The sequence below is a fragment of the Silurus meridionalis genome, chromosome 4 (genome assembly GCF_014805685.1).
Source record: "Silurus meridionalis isolate SWU-2019-XX chromosome 4, ASM1480568v1, whole genome shotgun sequence".
In the NCBI taxonomy this organism is placed as follows: Eukaryota; Metazoa; Chordata; class Actinopteri; order Siluriformes; family Siluridae; genus Silurus; species Silurus meridionalis.
The window spans coordinates 41,345,509-41,358,880 of record NC_060887.1 but is presented as its reverse complement, the minus strand read 5'-3'; the positions used below and the strand labels follow the sequence as shown (position 1 = coordinate 41,358,880).

Below are 13,372 nucleotides of genomic sequence, written 5' to 3'. Positions count from 1 at the left end.
GTTCTCCCATTCTTGTCTAATACAGGCTTCTAGTTGCTCAACTGTCTCAGGTCTTCTTTGTCACATCCAGTGTTGGGCAGTAACGCGTTACTGGTAACATGTTACTTTTGACAGTAACTAATACTGTAAAGTGTTACTTTTAAAAACAAAGTAACTCCGTTACTGTATGGTTCGTTACCCTGTTAAACAGCAACTCCAATCTGTTGAAGCACCTTCAGGACCTTCATGCTAGAAGCTATGCGCTAACCCGGTGTTCTGTTCTACATTGTTGATAGTTTTCATACTTCAGCTGTGAAAGGAACATGTTTAAGAGCTCAACACAACAGCAGAAGCCACTTTAGTGTTTGATTGTGAATTTATTATTCAGCTTGTTTTGTTCTTTATTTCAGAAATCCTTGTGATATATTCAGTTTGTGCTGCTCTGACTTTAATAAAATAGTGTTTATAAATTACTCTGTGTTTAAGTCAGTTTTGTGTTTGTAGACCATAACACATAAAAGGGCATTAATGAGAACATTAAAGAACTTTCTTTAAAAAAAATAAGTAAAAAGTTACTTTTAACAGTAACGCATTACTTTTTGGTGTAAATAATCAACAAAGTAACTTAGTTACTTTTTGAATGAAGTGACAAGTAACTGTAACTAGTTATTATTTTTTAGTAACCAGCACAACGCTGGTCACACCTTCCTCTTTATGATCCGCCAAATGTTTTCTATGGGTAAAAGGTCTGGAATGCAGACTGGCCATTTCAGTACCCGGATCCTTCTTCTACGCAGCCATGATGTTGTAATTGATGCAGTATGTGGTCTGGCATGGGAACATATCTCCAAATCATCTCCAGGTCAAGATCTCCAAATAACACTTCATGACTCTCTGCTCTCCCATTCAGACACTGCTCGTAACCTTGGGGTAACTATGGACAATAAACTGTCCTTCTTTCCACATGTCGCTAATGTTGCTCGTTCTTGTCGATTTCTTCTCTACAACATCTGAAGGATTCGACCATTTCTGTCCACACAGGCTGCACAGATGCTTGTTCAGTCTCTTGTGATTTCAAGACTTGACTACTGCAACTCTCTGCTGGCAGGTCTTCCCCTGAACGCTATTCGTCCACTGCAAATGATCCAAAACGCAGCTGCACGACTTGTGTTCAATCTGCCCAAGTTCTCCCACACCACCCCACTGCTGCGCTCCCTTCACTGGCTTCTAGTAGCTGCACGTATCAGATTCAAAACACTGATAATGCCTACAAGCCAAAAATGGACCAGCACCATCTTACCTCAGTGACCTCATCACATCTCACACTGCACCACGCTGTCTGAGATCCTCCAGCACTGCTCCACTGGTACCTCCTTCTCTCAGAATGAGAGGTAAGTACACTTCAAGGCTCTTCTCTGTTCTGGCACCGAGGTGGTGGAATGAACTTCCCCTAGATGTCTGTACAGCAGAGTCCCTGATTATCTTTAAGCGACGACTGAAGACCTTCATCTTCCTAAAACACTTAAATTAGCACTTTCCAAGTTTTTAGAATTTAAGAGTTATATTTATATTAAGTGTGTAATCTTGTGTACAGTGTAGATTTATTCATTATTAGAGACTCAAAGCACTTTTGTACGTCGCTCTGGATAAGGGCGTCTGCTACATGCCGCAAATGTAAATGTAAATGTAATGTAAATGTAAACATATGTTGTTCTAGAACTTGGATATACCTTTTAGCATTGATGATGCCTTTCCAGATATGTAAGCTGCCCATGCCACATGCACTCATGCAACCCCATACCATCAGAGATGCAGGCTTCTTAACTGAGCGCTGATAACAACTTGGGTTGATCCTGAGCGTCTGGATCATATTTAGATATGGCTTCTTTTTTGACCTATAGAGTTTTAGCCAGCGACAGTGAATGGCATGGTGGATTGTGTTCTGGAAGTATTCCTGAGCCCATGTTGTGATTTCCATTACAGTAACATTCCTGTATGTGATGCAGTGGCGTCTAAGGGCCCGAAGATCACGGGCATCCAGTATGGTTTTCTGGCCGTGACCCTTACGCACAGAGATTGTTCCAGATTCTCTGAATCTTTGGATGATATGATGCACTGTAGATGATGAGACCTTCAAACTCTTTGCATTTTTTCTATGAGAAACTCCTTTCTGATGTTGCTCCACTATTTTTCACTGCAGCATTGGGGGAACTGGTGATCCTCTGCCCATCTTGACTTCTGAGAGACACTGCAACTCTGAGATTCTCCTTTTATACACAATCATGTTGCCAATTGATCTAATAAGCTGCAAGTTGGTCCTCCAGCTGTTCCTTATATGTACATTTCACTTTTCCAGCCTCTTATTGCTGCCTGTCCCAAATTGTTTGGAATGTGTAGCTCTCATGAAATCCACGAAATCCAATATTTGGCATGACATTTCAAAATGTCTCACTTTCAATATTTGATATGTTTCTATATTCTATTGTGAATAAAATATAAGTTTATGAGATTTGTAAATTATTGCATTCCTTTTTAATTCACAATTTGTACAGTGTCCCAACTTTTTTGGAATCGGGTTTGTATAAACCAGCATGAGTTACTATGAAGTGTGTGTGTGTGTGTGTGTGTGTGTGTGTGTGTGTGTGTGTGTGCAGGGAGGAACGTTGAATAAGATGACGAAGAGATCGGCGTTGCTGAAGCCTGAGGTTCAGACAGACAGAGAGAGACTCATCACTGATGCAGAGTACACAGGAGAGAGAGACAACACCAACACCTGAACCTGTCTGTCTCTCTCCACCACTACCACCTGTCTCTCTCCACTACCACCACCTGTCTCTCTCCACCACCAGTCTCTCTCCACCACCAGTCTCTCTCCACCTCCACCACCACCACCACCTGTCTCTCTCCACCACCACCACCACCACCACCTGTCTCTCTCCACCACCTGTCTCTCTCCACCACCTGTCTCTCTCCACCACCACCACCTGTCTCTCTTCACAAAAGATGGACATTAAAGAGAAGTGTGTGTGTGTGTGTGTGTGTGTGTGTGTGTGTGTGTGTGTGTGTGTGTGTGTGTGTGAGAGAGATAAAACTCTTAGATTATTTGTTTATAAAATATAAATTTTGCCTGAACACTAATGACAGGTTAATTTCAAGGGTAATTTTGCAATGTGTGTGTGTGTGTGTGTGTGTGTGTGTGTGTGTGTGTGTGCTTTTTATGTATTTTCATCAAACTTTTTTTTATATTGTACAATAAAACTTTCTGACACAAACTGAGCTTCATTCACCGTCATTTACTGCTTGTGTGTGTAGAGTGTGGTGTAGTGAAGGTGTAGTGAAAAAGTGTGGTAATTATCGTGTAGTCCATAAGTGTGTTGTGAAGTAAGGCATATTGGTAAGTAGTAAGGTGTAGGGTGTAGAGAGTAGTGAGTAAGGTGTAGCGAGTATGGTTTAGTGAGTAGTAAGGTGTAGTAAGAAGTGTGTAGTGAATAATGTGTAGTGAATATGGTGTATCGAGGAAGATGTAGTGAGTAGTAAGAAGTAGTGGGTAGAAAGTAAGATGTAGTGAGTACAGTGTAGCGATTAAGGTGTAGTGAGTTGAACGTAAGGTGTAGTTAGTAGTAAGGAGTAGTGAGTAAGGTGTAGAGAGTAGTGAGTAAGATGTAGTGAGTAAGCTGTAGTGTGTAATGATTAAAGTGTAGTCTATAGTTAGTTTTACTAGATCTTAGTGCTGCGTTCAACACTATTGATCATGATCTTCTCCTGGATCGCTTACAGAATTGCATTGGTATTCAGGGACATGCCTCCCTTAGGAAATATTATTAGAAGGCTTGGAATTAGCTTCCACTGTTATGCTGATGATACCCAGCTATATATCTCATCAAAACCAGGTGATACAGCTCAATTAACTCGGATAACTGAGTGTGTTAAGGAAATAAAAGACTGGATGACCCATAACTTTCTACTTTTAAATTCTGATAAGACAAAGATTTTGCTCATCGGCCAAAAAAACAGTAGACAGAAGCTCCAGCATCTCAACCTGCATTTAGACGGATGTTCTGTAACCACTAGTTCAACGGTAAAAGACCTGGGAGTTATTTTAGACAGCAACTTGTCTTTCAAAAATCACATCAACCAAGTTACAAAAACAGACTTCTTTCACCTTAGAAATATTTCTAAGCTAAGAAATATGTTGTCTATATCTGATGCAGAGAAGCTCGTCCATGCGTTCATGACCTCCAGAATAGACTACTGTAATGCATTACTAGGTGGATGTCCTGCATCATTAATAAACAAGCTTCAGTTAGTCCAGAATGCAGCAGCCAGAGTTCTCACAAGGTCAAGAAAATATCACCATATAACCCCAATCTTCTCATCCCTACACTGGCTTCCTGTTAAGTTTCATATAGACTACAAACTACTGCTACTCACTTATAAAGCACTAAATGGATTGGCCCCCATGTATCTCTCCAGTCTTTTAACACGCTACAATCCATCACGCTCCCTGAGATCTCAAAACTCTGGACTTCTAGTAGTTCCTAGAATAACAAAGTCCACTAAAGGTGGTAGAGCATTCTCACATTTAGCTCCTAAACTCTGGAATAGTCTTCCTAACAGTGTTCGGGGCTCAGACACACTCTCCCAGTTTAAGTGTAGATTAAAAACATATCTTTTTAGCAAAGCCTACACATAACACACATCACATCATAACCTTGTGCTCCAGAACATCTGATCACATGCACATTATCAACATGAACAGCAGCTACGCTAATTCCTCTCCACTGCTTCTCTTTCTACCCCCATCCCGAGGCTTCCTGAGGTTGCTCCAGCTTCAGTCACGTCCCACCTCATGAAGATTATGGACTTTAAAGAAGTAGATGCCGAACTCGCAAACATCCTGAACCATCTAGAAACATACCAGTGCCAACTGGATCCCACTACATGTGTGAAGCTTTGACATTAGACCTCCTGGAGTGTTTAAAGGCTCTGGCATGGAGAAGCTGGTGCTGGATCTGTGATGATCACAAATGTTGCTCAGTAGCTCCTACTTTTATACCAAAGACTGTACAAAGAACATCACTTATAATCTTATACTCCAGTAATCATGTTAGTTCTCACTCTCCAGTGTTCTGTATTGTTGAAAGATTTATGATCAAACTCTTGATGTCACCCAAATGAGGATGGGTTCCCCTTTTGAGTCTGGTTCCTCTCAAGGGTTCTTCCTCATTACATCTAAGGGAATTTTTCCTTGCCACAGTCGCCACGGCTGCTCATCAGGGATAAAAAAACACCATCCACCCTCACTGTTGATTTCTGTAAAGCTGCTTTGAGACAATGTCTGTTGTGAAAAGCGCAATAGAAATAAACTTGACTTGACTTGACTTGAGTTAGTAAGGTGTAGTGTGTAGTTAGTAAGCTCTAGTGAGTAAGTTGTAGTGAGTTGCGTGAGTAGTAAGGTGTAGTAAGAAGTAGGTGTAGTGTGTAGTTAGCAAGGTGTCATGAGTAAGATGGAGTGAGTAAGGTGTAGTGAGTAGTAAGGTGTAGTGAGTAAGATGTGGTGTGTAATGAGTAAGGTGTAGTGAGAAGTAGGTGTAGTATGTAGTAAGTAAGGTGTAGTGAGTAAGATGGAGTGAGTAAGGTGTAGTGAGTAGTAAGGTGTATTGAGTAAGGTGTTGTAAATAGTTGGTGTAGTGTGTAGTGAGCAAGGTGTCATGAGTAAAATGGAGTGAGTAGTAAGGGAGTGTGTAGTGAGTAATATGTAGTGAGGAGTAGGTGTAGTGTGTAGTGAGTAAAGTGTAGTGAGTAGTAAGGTGTGGTGTGTAGTGAGAAGTAGGTGTAGGTGTAGTGAGTAAGGTGTGGTGTGTAGTGAGTGGTGTAGTGAGTAAGGTGTGGTGTGTAATGAGTAAGGTGTAGTGTGTTATGAGTAAGGTGTAAGGTGTTGTGAGCAAGGTGTAGTGAGTAGTAAGTGTAGTGTGTAGTGAGTAAGGTGTAGTGTGTAGTGAGTAGTAGGTGTAGGGTGTATTGAGTAAGGTGTAGTAAGTAGTAGGTGTGGTGTGTAGTGAGTAAGGTGTAGTGTGTAGTAAATAGTAAGTGTAGTGTGTAGTGAGTGAGTAAGGTGTAGTGTGTGTAAGGTGTAGTGAGTAAGGTGTGGTGTGTAATGAGTAAGGTGTAGTGTGTGTAGTGAGTAGTAGGTGTAGGGTGTATTGAGTATGGTGTAGTGAGTAGTGAGTAGTGAGTAAGATGGAGTGAGTAAAGTGTAGCAGTAGTGAGTAAAATGGAGTGAGTATGGTGTAGTAAGTAAGGTGTAGTGAGTAATATGTAGTGATAAATTTGTAGTGTGTAATGAGTAAGATGTGTGAAGTGAGTATGTTAGTGAGTAAGGTGTAGTGAGTAAGGTGTAGTGAGTAGTATGTGTACTGAGTAATGTGTATGGAGTAAGAGAATGCTAGTATGGTATAGTGAGTAGGGAGTAAAGTGTGCAAGGTGTAGTGAGTAGTAAGTAAGATTTAGTGAGTAAAGCATAGTGATGAGTGTGTTGTGAGTATGGTGTAGTGAGTAAGGTGTAATGACTAAGGAATAAGTTGTAGTGGATAGTAAAGAAAGGTGTAGTGAGTAATAAGGTGTAGTGAGTAAGTTGTAATGACTAAGGAATAAGGTGTAGTGAGTGGAAAGTAGGTTGTAGTGGATGGTAAACTAAGGTGTAGTGAGTAGTAAGGTGTAGTTAGGTGAGGTGTAGAGAGTAAGATGTGAGTATGTTGTAGGAGTAGTGAGTAAGCTGTATTGAGTATGGTGTAATCTAGAGAGTAAGGTGAAGTTAGTAAGGTGTAGTGAGTAGTGTATAGTGAGTAAGGTGTTGTTAGTAAGGTGTAGTGAGTAGTGTGTAAGCTGTAATGAGTAAGGTGTAGTGAGGTGTATTGAGAAGTAAGTAAGGTTTAGTGAGTAAGGCGAAGTTATTATTATTTAGTGAGTAAGGTGTAGTGAGCAGAAAGGAGTAGTTAGTAAGGTGTAGTGAGTATTAAGGTGTAGTTAGTAAGGTGTAGAGAATAAGGTGTGAGTATATTGTAGTGAGTAGTGAGTAAGCTGTAGTAAGTAAGCTGTAGTGTATAATGAGTAGTGAGTAGTGTATAGTGAGTAAGGTGTAGTTAGTAAGGTATATAAAGTAGTTTACAGTTAATAAGGTGTAGTTAGTAAGGTGTATTGAGTATGGTGTAGTGAGTAGTGCATAGTTAGTAAGGTGTAGTGATTAGTGTGTAAGGTGTGAGTAAGGTGAAGTGAGTATGGTGTAGTAAGTAGTGTATAGTTAGTAAGGTGTAGTGAGTAGTGTGTAAGGTGTAGTGAGTAGTGTGTAAGGTGTGAGTGGTGTAGTGAGCAGTGTATAGTTAGTAAGGTGTAGTGTGTGTAAGGTGTGAGTAAGGTGAAGTGAGTATGGTGTAGTAAGTAGTGTATAGTTAGTAAGGTGTAGTGAGTAGTGTGTAAGGTGTGGTGAGTAGTGTGTAGGTGTAGTGAGTGGTGTAGTGAGTAGTGTGTATAGTTAGTAAGGTGTAGTGATTAGTGTGTAAGGTGTGAGTAAGGTGTGAGTGAGTGTGGTGTAGTGAGTAGTGTAGTGAGTAGTGTAGTGAGTAGTGTGTAGGTGTAGTGAGTGAGTGTGTAAGGTGTAGTGAGTAGTGTGTAAGGTGTGAGTAAGGTGGAGTGAGTATGGTGTAGTGAGCAGTGTATAGTTAGTAAGGTGTAGTGAGTAGTGTGTAAGGTGTGAGTAAGGTGGAGTGAGTATGTTGTAGTGAGTAGTGTATAGTTAGTAAGGTGTAGTGAGTAGTGTAAGGTGTGAGTAAGGTGTAGTGAGGTGTAGTGAGTGAGTGTATAGTTAGTAAGGTGTAGTGAGTAAGGTGTGTGAGTAAGGTGAGTGAGTGTGTAAGGTGTAGTGAGTGGTGTAGTGAGTGTATAGTTAGTAAGGTGCAGTGAGTAGTGTGTAAGGTGTGAGTAAGGTGAAGTGAGTATGGTGTAGTGAGTAGTGTATAGTTAGTAAGGTGTAGTGTGTAGTGAGTGTGTAAGGTGTAGTGAGTAGTGTGTGTAAGGTGTAGTGAGTGGTGTAAGGTGTAGTGAGTATGGTGTAGTGAGTAGTGTATAGTTAGTTAGGTGTAGTGAGTGGTGTGTAAGGTGTGAGTAAGGTGAGTGAGTAGTGTATAGTTAGTAAGGTGTAGTGAGTAGTGTATAAGGTGTAGTGAGTAGTGTGTAAGGTGTGAGTAAGGTGGAGTGAGTATGGTGTAGTGAGTAGTGTATAGTTAGTAAGGTGTGAGTGAGTGGTGTGTAAGGTGTAGTGAGTGAGTGAGTATGTGGGTTTGAGTAAGTGAGTGAGTGAGTGTGTAGTGAGTAGTGTATAGTTAGTAGGTGTAGTGAGTAGTGTGTAAGGTGTGAGTAAGGTGAGTGAGTATGGTGAAGTGAGTAGTGTATAGTTAGTAAGGTGTAGTGAGTAGTGTGTAAGGTGTGAGTAAGGTGAAGTGAGTATGGTGTAGTGGTAGTGTATAGTTAGTAAGGTGTAGTGAGTAGTGTGTAAGGTGTGAGTAAGGTGAAGTGAGTATGGTGTAGTGAGTAAGGTGTAGTGTGTAGTGAGTAGTATGTAAGGTGTGAGTAAGGTGGAGTGAGTATGGTGTAGTGAATAGTGTATAGTTAGTAAGGTGGTGAGTAGTGTGTAAGGTGTAGTGAGTGTGTAAGGTGTGAGTAAGGTGAAGTGAGTATGGTGTAGTGAGTAGTGTGTAGGTGTAGTGAGTAGTGTAAGGTGTAGTGAGTAGTGTGTAAGGTGAGTAAGGTGAAGTGAGTATGGTGTAGTGAGTAGTGTATAGTTAGTTAGGTGCAGTGAGTAGTGTGTAAGGTGTAGTAAATAGTGTGTAAGGTGTGAGTAAGGTGAAGTGAGTATGGTGTAGTGAGTAGTGTATTGTTAGTAAGGTGCAGTGAGTAGTGTGTAAGGTGTGAGTGGGTGAAGTGAGTATGGTGTAGTGAGTGGTGTGTAAGGTGTAGTGAGTGGTGTGTAAGGTGTGAGTAAGGTGGAGTGAGTATGGTGTAGTGAGTAGTGTGTAGTTAGTAAGGTGTAGTGAGTAGTGTATAGTTAGTAAGGTGTAGTGAGTAGTGTATAAGGTGTAGTGAGTAGTGTGTAAGGTGTGAGTAAGGTGGAGTGAGTATGGTGTAGTGAGTAGTGTATAGTTAGTAAGGTGTAGTGAGTAGTGTGTAAGGTGTGAGTAAGGTGTGAGTGAGTAGTGTGTGTAAGGTGTAGTGAGTGGTGTATAGTTAGTAAGGTGTAGTGAGTAGTGTGTAAGGTGTGAGTAAGGTGAAGTGAGTATGGTGTAGTGAGTGTAAGGTGTAGTGTGTAGTGAGTAGTGTGTAAGGTGTGAGTAAGGTGGAGTGAGTATGGTAGTGAGTAGTGTATAGTTAATAAGGTGTAGTGAGTAGTGTGTAAGGTGTGAGTAAGGTGAAGTGAGTATGGTGTAGTGAGTGGTGTATAGTTAGTTAGGTGTAGTGAGTAGTGTGTGTAAGGTGTAGTGAGTAGTGTGTAAGGTGTAGTGAGTGAGTATGGTGTAGTGAGTAGTGTAGTTAGTAAGGTGTAGTGAGTAGTGTGTAAGGTGTGAGTAAGGTGAAGTGAGTATGGTGTAGTGAGTAGTGTATAGTTAGTAAGGTGTAGTGAGTAGTGTGTAAGGTGTAGTGAGTAGTGTGTAAGGTGTGAGTAAGGTGGAGTGAGTATGGTGTAGTGAGTGGTGTATAGTTAGTAAGGTGTGAGTGAGTAGTGTGTGAGTAAGGTGAGTGAGTATGGTGTAGTGAGTAGGTGTAGTGAGTAAGGTGAAGTGAGTATGGTGTGGTGAGTAGTGTATAGTTAGTTAGGTGTAGTGAGTAGTGTGTAAGGTGCAGTGAGTAGTGTAAGGTGTGAGTAAGGTGAAGTGAGTATGGTGTAGTTAGTAAGGTGTAGTGAGTAGTGTGTAAGGTGTGAGTAAGGTGGAGTGAGTATGGTGCAGTGAGTAGTGTGTAGTTAGTAAGGTGTAGGGAGTAGTGTGTAAGGTGTGAGTAAGGTGGAGTGAGTAAGGTGTAGTGTGTAGTGAGTATGGTGTAGTGAGTGTGTAAGGTGTAGTGAGTAGTGTGTAAGGTGTGAGTAAGGTGGAGTGAGTAAGGTGTAGTGTGTAGTGAGTATGGTGTAGTGAGTAGTGTAAGGTGTAGTGAGTAGTGTGTAAGGTGTGAGTAAGGTGAAGTGAGTATGGTGTAGTGAGTAGTGTATAGTTAGTAAGGTGTGAGTAGTGTGTGTAAGGTGTGAGTAAGGTGGAGTGAGTATGGTGTAGTGAGTAGTGTATAGTTAGTAAGGTGTAGTGAGTAGTGTGTGTAAGGTGTAGTGAGTAGTGTGTGTAAGGTGTGAGTAAGGTGAAGTGAGTATGGTGTAGTGAGTAGTGTATAGTTAGTAAGGTGTAGTGAGTAGTGTGTAAGGTGTGAGTAAGGTGGAGTGAGTATGGTGTAGTTAGTAAGGTGTAGTGAGTAGTGTGTAGTGAGTATGGTGTAGTGAGCAGTGTATAGTTAGTAAGGTGTAGTGAGTAGTGTGTAAGGTGTGAGTAAGGTGTAGTGAGTAGTGAGTAGTGTATAGTTAGTAAGGTGTAGTGAGTGAGTAGTGTGTAGTGAGTAAGATGTTGGAGTGTTTATAGCTGTTATAACTTTTACAATAAGTGATTGTGTAATTGCTGTGGAAGGAGGGATGACGAGAGACAGCTCGCGGACAGGAACTGAAGCTCCACCCGTCCGTAAGTGTTTAATTGCATTTCTGTTGTAAATGGAGAGTTTTGGTGCGTTTCATTAGACACTGATGTGTTTTAGTGTGAACAATAAATAAACAGATGAAGGTGTTTATGAGGAAGTAGAGCAGGATTGTGCCTGCAGAAGCGCGGTATATCCTGCAGGTGGCGCCAGATCCACGTTACAGCTCCTGAAAGCGCAGTTGCGTGCTGGCGAGTCAGAAACGCCCCCTGGGCTGTAAAGAGGCGTGTTTAAATTAAAAGAAAGACATGTCCGATGGGACAGATTCAGTGATCCGGGTTGGACATGCATGGGGACTTCCTGTCCTGTTCACCAAACTCCAGTATTGTTTTCTTCCTTCCCCAGAGCGCACGCTCCAGTACCTTTGGATACGGATACCGTGGTGACGCGGCAGCCGGTGGGCGGGTCACCCGCGGCGATTGGATGACGAAAGCCTTCAATCAGGTGGAGCCCCGCCTCTTCGTGCGTTATGTAGTGTAAACTCCACCGGAGTGTGTGTGTGTGTGTGTGTGTGTGTGCGCGTGCGCGTGTGTGTGCGCGCGCGCGCGAGCTCGTCCTTACCAGCCGGAGTCTGCGCAGACCCACGGATCCAACGGCCGGACTGTTCCGCAGGTTCTTCTGAACGATGGGATAAAAACCCGAGGACGGAGAAGAGCTCCGACATTTCCGCCGCACTTCTGACTGCGCGTGAGGCTGCTGCGCCCCCGCACCGGACCCCTGCGCGCGCGCCCGTGTGTGTGTGTGTGTGTGTGTGTGTTTATTCCTCCAGCTGCTGGGTAAGTTTTGCAGGGACTTGGGTTAAAAGTACCCGCTGTTGTGTGTGCATATATGTATGTGTGTGTGTGTGTGTGTGTGTGTGTGTGTGTGTGTGTGGGAGACACGGGGCTGTGCGGTGTAGCTGTTACACATTGCGCTGATGCGGCTTTTATTCATTCTGATGCGCAGAAAGTTGTGCGTAGTTTTGTTTTCTTGGCTGCAGACAGTTTCAGGAGGCCCTGTAAGGACAGAAAGACATAGACCTGTGAGGACAGAAAGACATAGACCTGTGAGGACAAGAGACAATTTTATAAAGACGATAAAGCACATAGACAGACTATTTCATTTAGACATGTGAGAACAGGGACATGCAGCTTCCTAAAGCCCAAAAAACCTGTGAGGACAGAGACATTTTTATGAGGACAGGGACAGCCACAGATCTGTGAGGACCTGGACAGTTCTATAAAGACATGTGAGGACAATGACAGACAGCCCCTTTTGGACTTGTGAGGAAAGGGACAAACAATTGTATGAGGACCTGTGAGGACAGAGACAGTTTAGTGAGGACTGTGAGGACAATGACATGCAGGTTAGAGATTTGTTGCCTATTAGATGTGCTGTAATTGGTCGTTGGATATTTGGTCGGATTTTGATTAGGGGACACACCTTCCTCTCGTTACTGCAACACACAACAGGTTAAACACAATAGATTGAGGTTTTACTGATTGTCTTTTGATCCAGTGGCATGATATTTTCCCTTCACTTGAACTCGGAGACCCAAACCTGTTCCAACATGGCAATGCCCCTGTGCACAAAGCCAGCTCCATGATCTCCAGCTATAGAGCTCCAAACCTATTGAAAATCTTTGGAATGTAGTCAGTGATCGAACACTGGATGGTGCAGTGTATCCAGAAAGTATTCACAGCTCTTTTTTTTTTTTTTACATTTATGTGATACTTATTTAAAAATGGATTAAATTAATTATTTTCCTCAAAATTCTACATAATGACAACATGAAAGAAGTTTGAAATTTTTGCAAATTTATAAATAAAAAAATAAATGAAAGAAATCACATGTACATAAGTATCACAGCCTTTGCCATGACACTCAGAACCGTGCTCAGGTGCATCCTGTTTCCACTGATTATCCTTGAGATGTTTCTACAACTTGATTCAGGTCCACCTGTGGTAAATTCAGTTGTTATGACATGACTTGGAAACCTGTCTATAGAAGGTGTCAGAGCACAAACCAAGCGTAGTTGATGTCTGGCTCTATACCATCCTGTTAACTGTTTCACCTCCTCTCTGTATGCTGACTTATCGTTCTTGCTGATGAGACCCACGATCATGTGACAACTTGATGAAGTGATTCGAGCTGTGCATTGCTACACAGTCACTAAATGAACAGCAGTGCACTGAGCACACACCCCTGAGGGCCCTTAGTGCTCATTGTGGTGGTGCTGGAGATGCTGTTCTCGATCTGGACTGACTGAGGTCTCTCAGTCAGGAAGTTCAGGATCCAGATGCAGAGGGAGGTGTTCAGGCCCAGTAGGCTCAGTTTCCCCATCAGGAGCTGAGGGATGATTGTGTTGAATGCTGAGCTGACTTACAGCTGAGCATGGGAGGGTTAAGGGCCTTGCACAAGGGCAGAGCAGTGGCAGTGTGGAAGTGGTACGATTTGAACTTGTGACCTCCTGATCCAAAGTCCAATGACTTAAGCATTGTATATCTGTTTCAAATGGACATTTGGTGCAACCCAGATGAGGATGGGTTCCCTCTTGAGTCTGGTTCCTCTCAAGGTTTCTTCCTTATGCCATCTCGGGGAGTTTTTCCTTGCCACAGTTGCTCATCAGGGACAA

At 42.4% G+C, this 13,372-nt stretch overlaps 1 protein-coding gene across 8 annotated transcripts in view; it reads left to right on the top strand.

Moving 5' to 3' along the window:
• The first annotated feature begins 11,048 nt into the window (after nt 1–11,048).
• si:ch73-103b11.2 (trichohyalin) overlaps nt 11,049–13,372 on the top strand; it is an 81,458-nt gene continuing 79,134 nt past the window's right edge. For 6 of the 8 annotated variants that reach the window (XM_046846965.1, XM_046846967.1, XM_046846970.1 and 3 more), the window contains exon 1: nt 11,329–11,534. The gene's annotated coding sequence lies outside the window, so the exon portion shown is untranslated. Of the gene's footprint in view, nt 11,203–11,328; nt 11,535–13,372 lie in introns of those variants that run through there. The other 2 variants (XM_046846966.1, XM_046846972.1) reach the window with 2 other exon arrangements.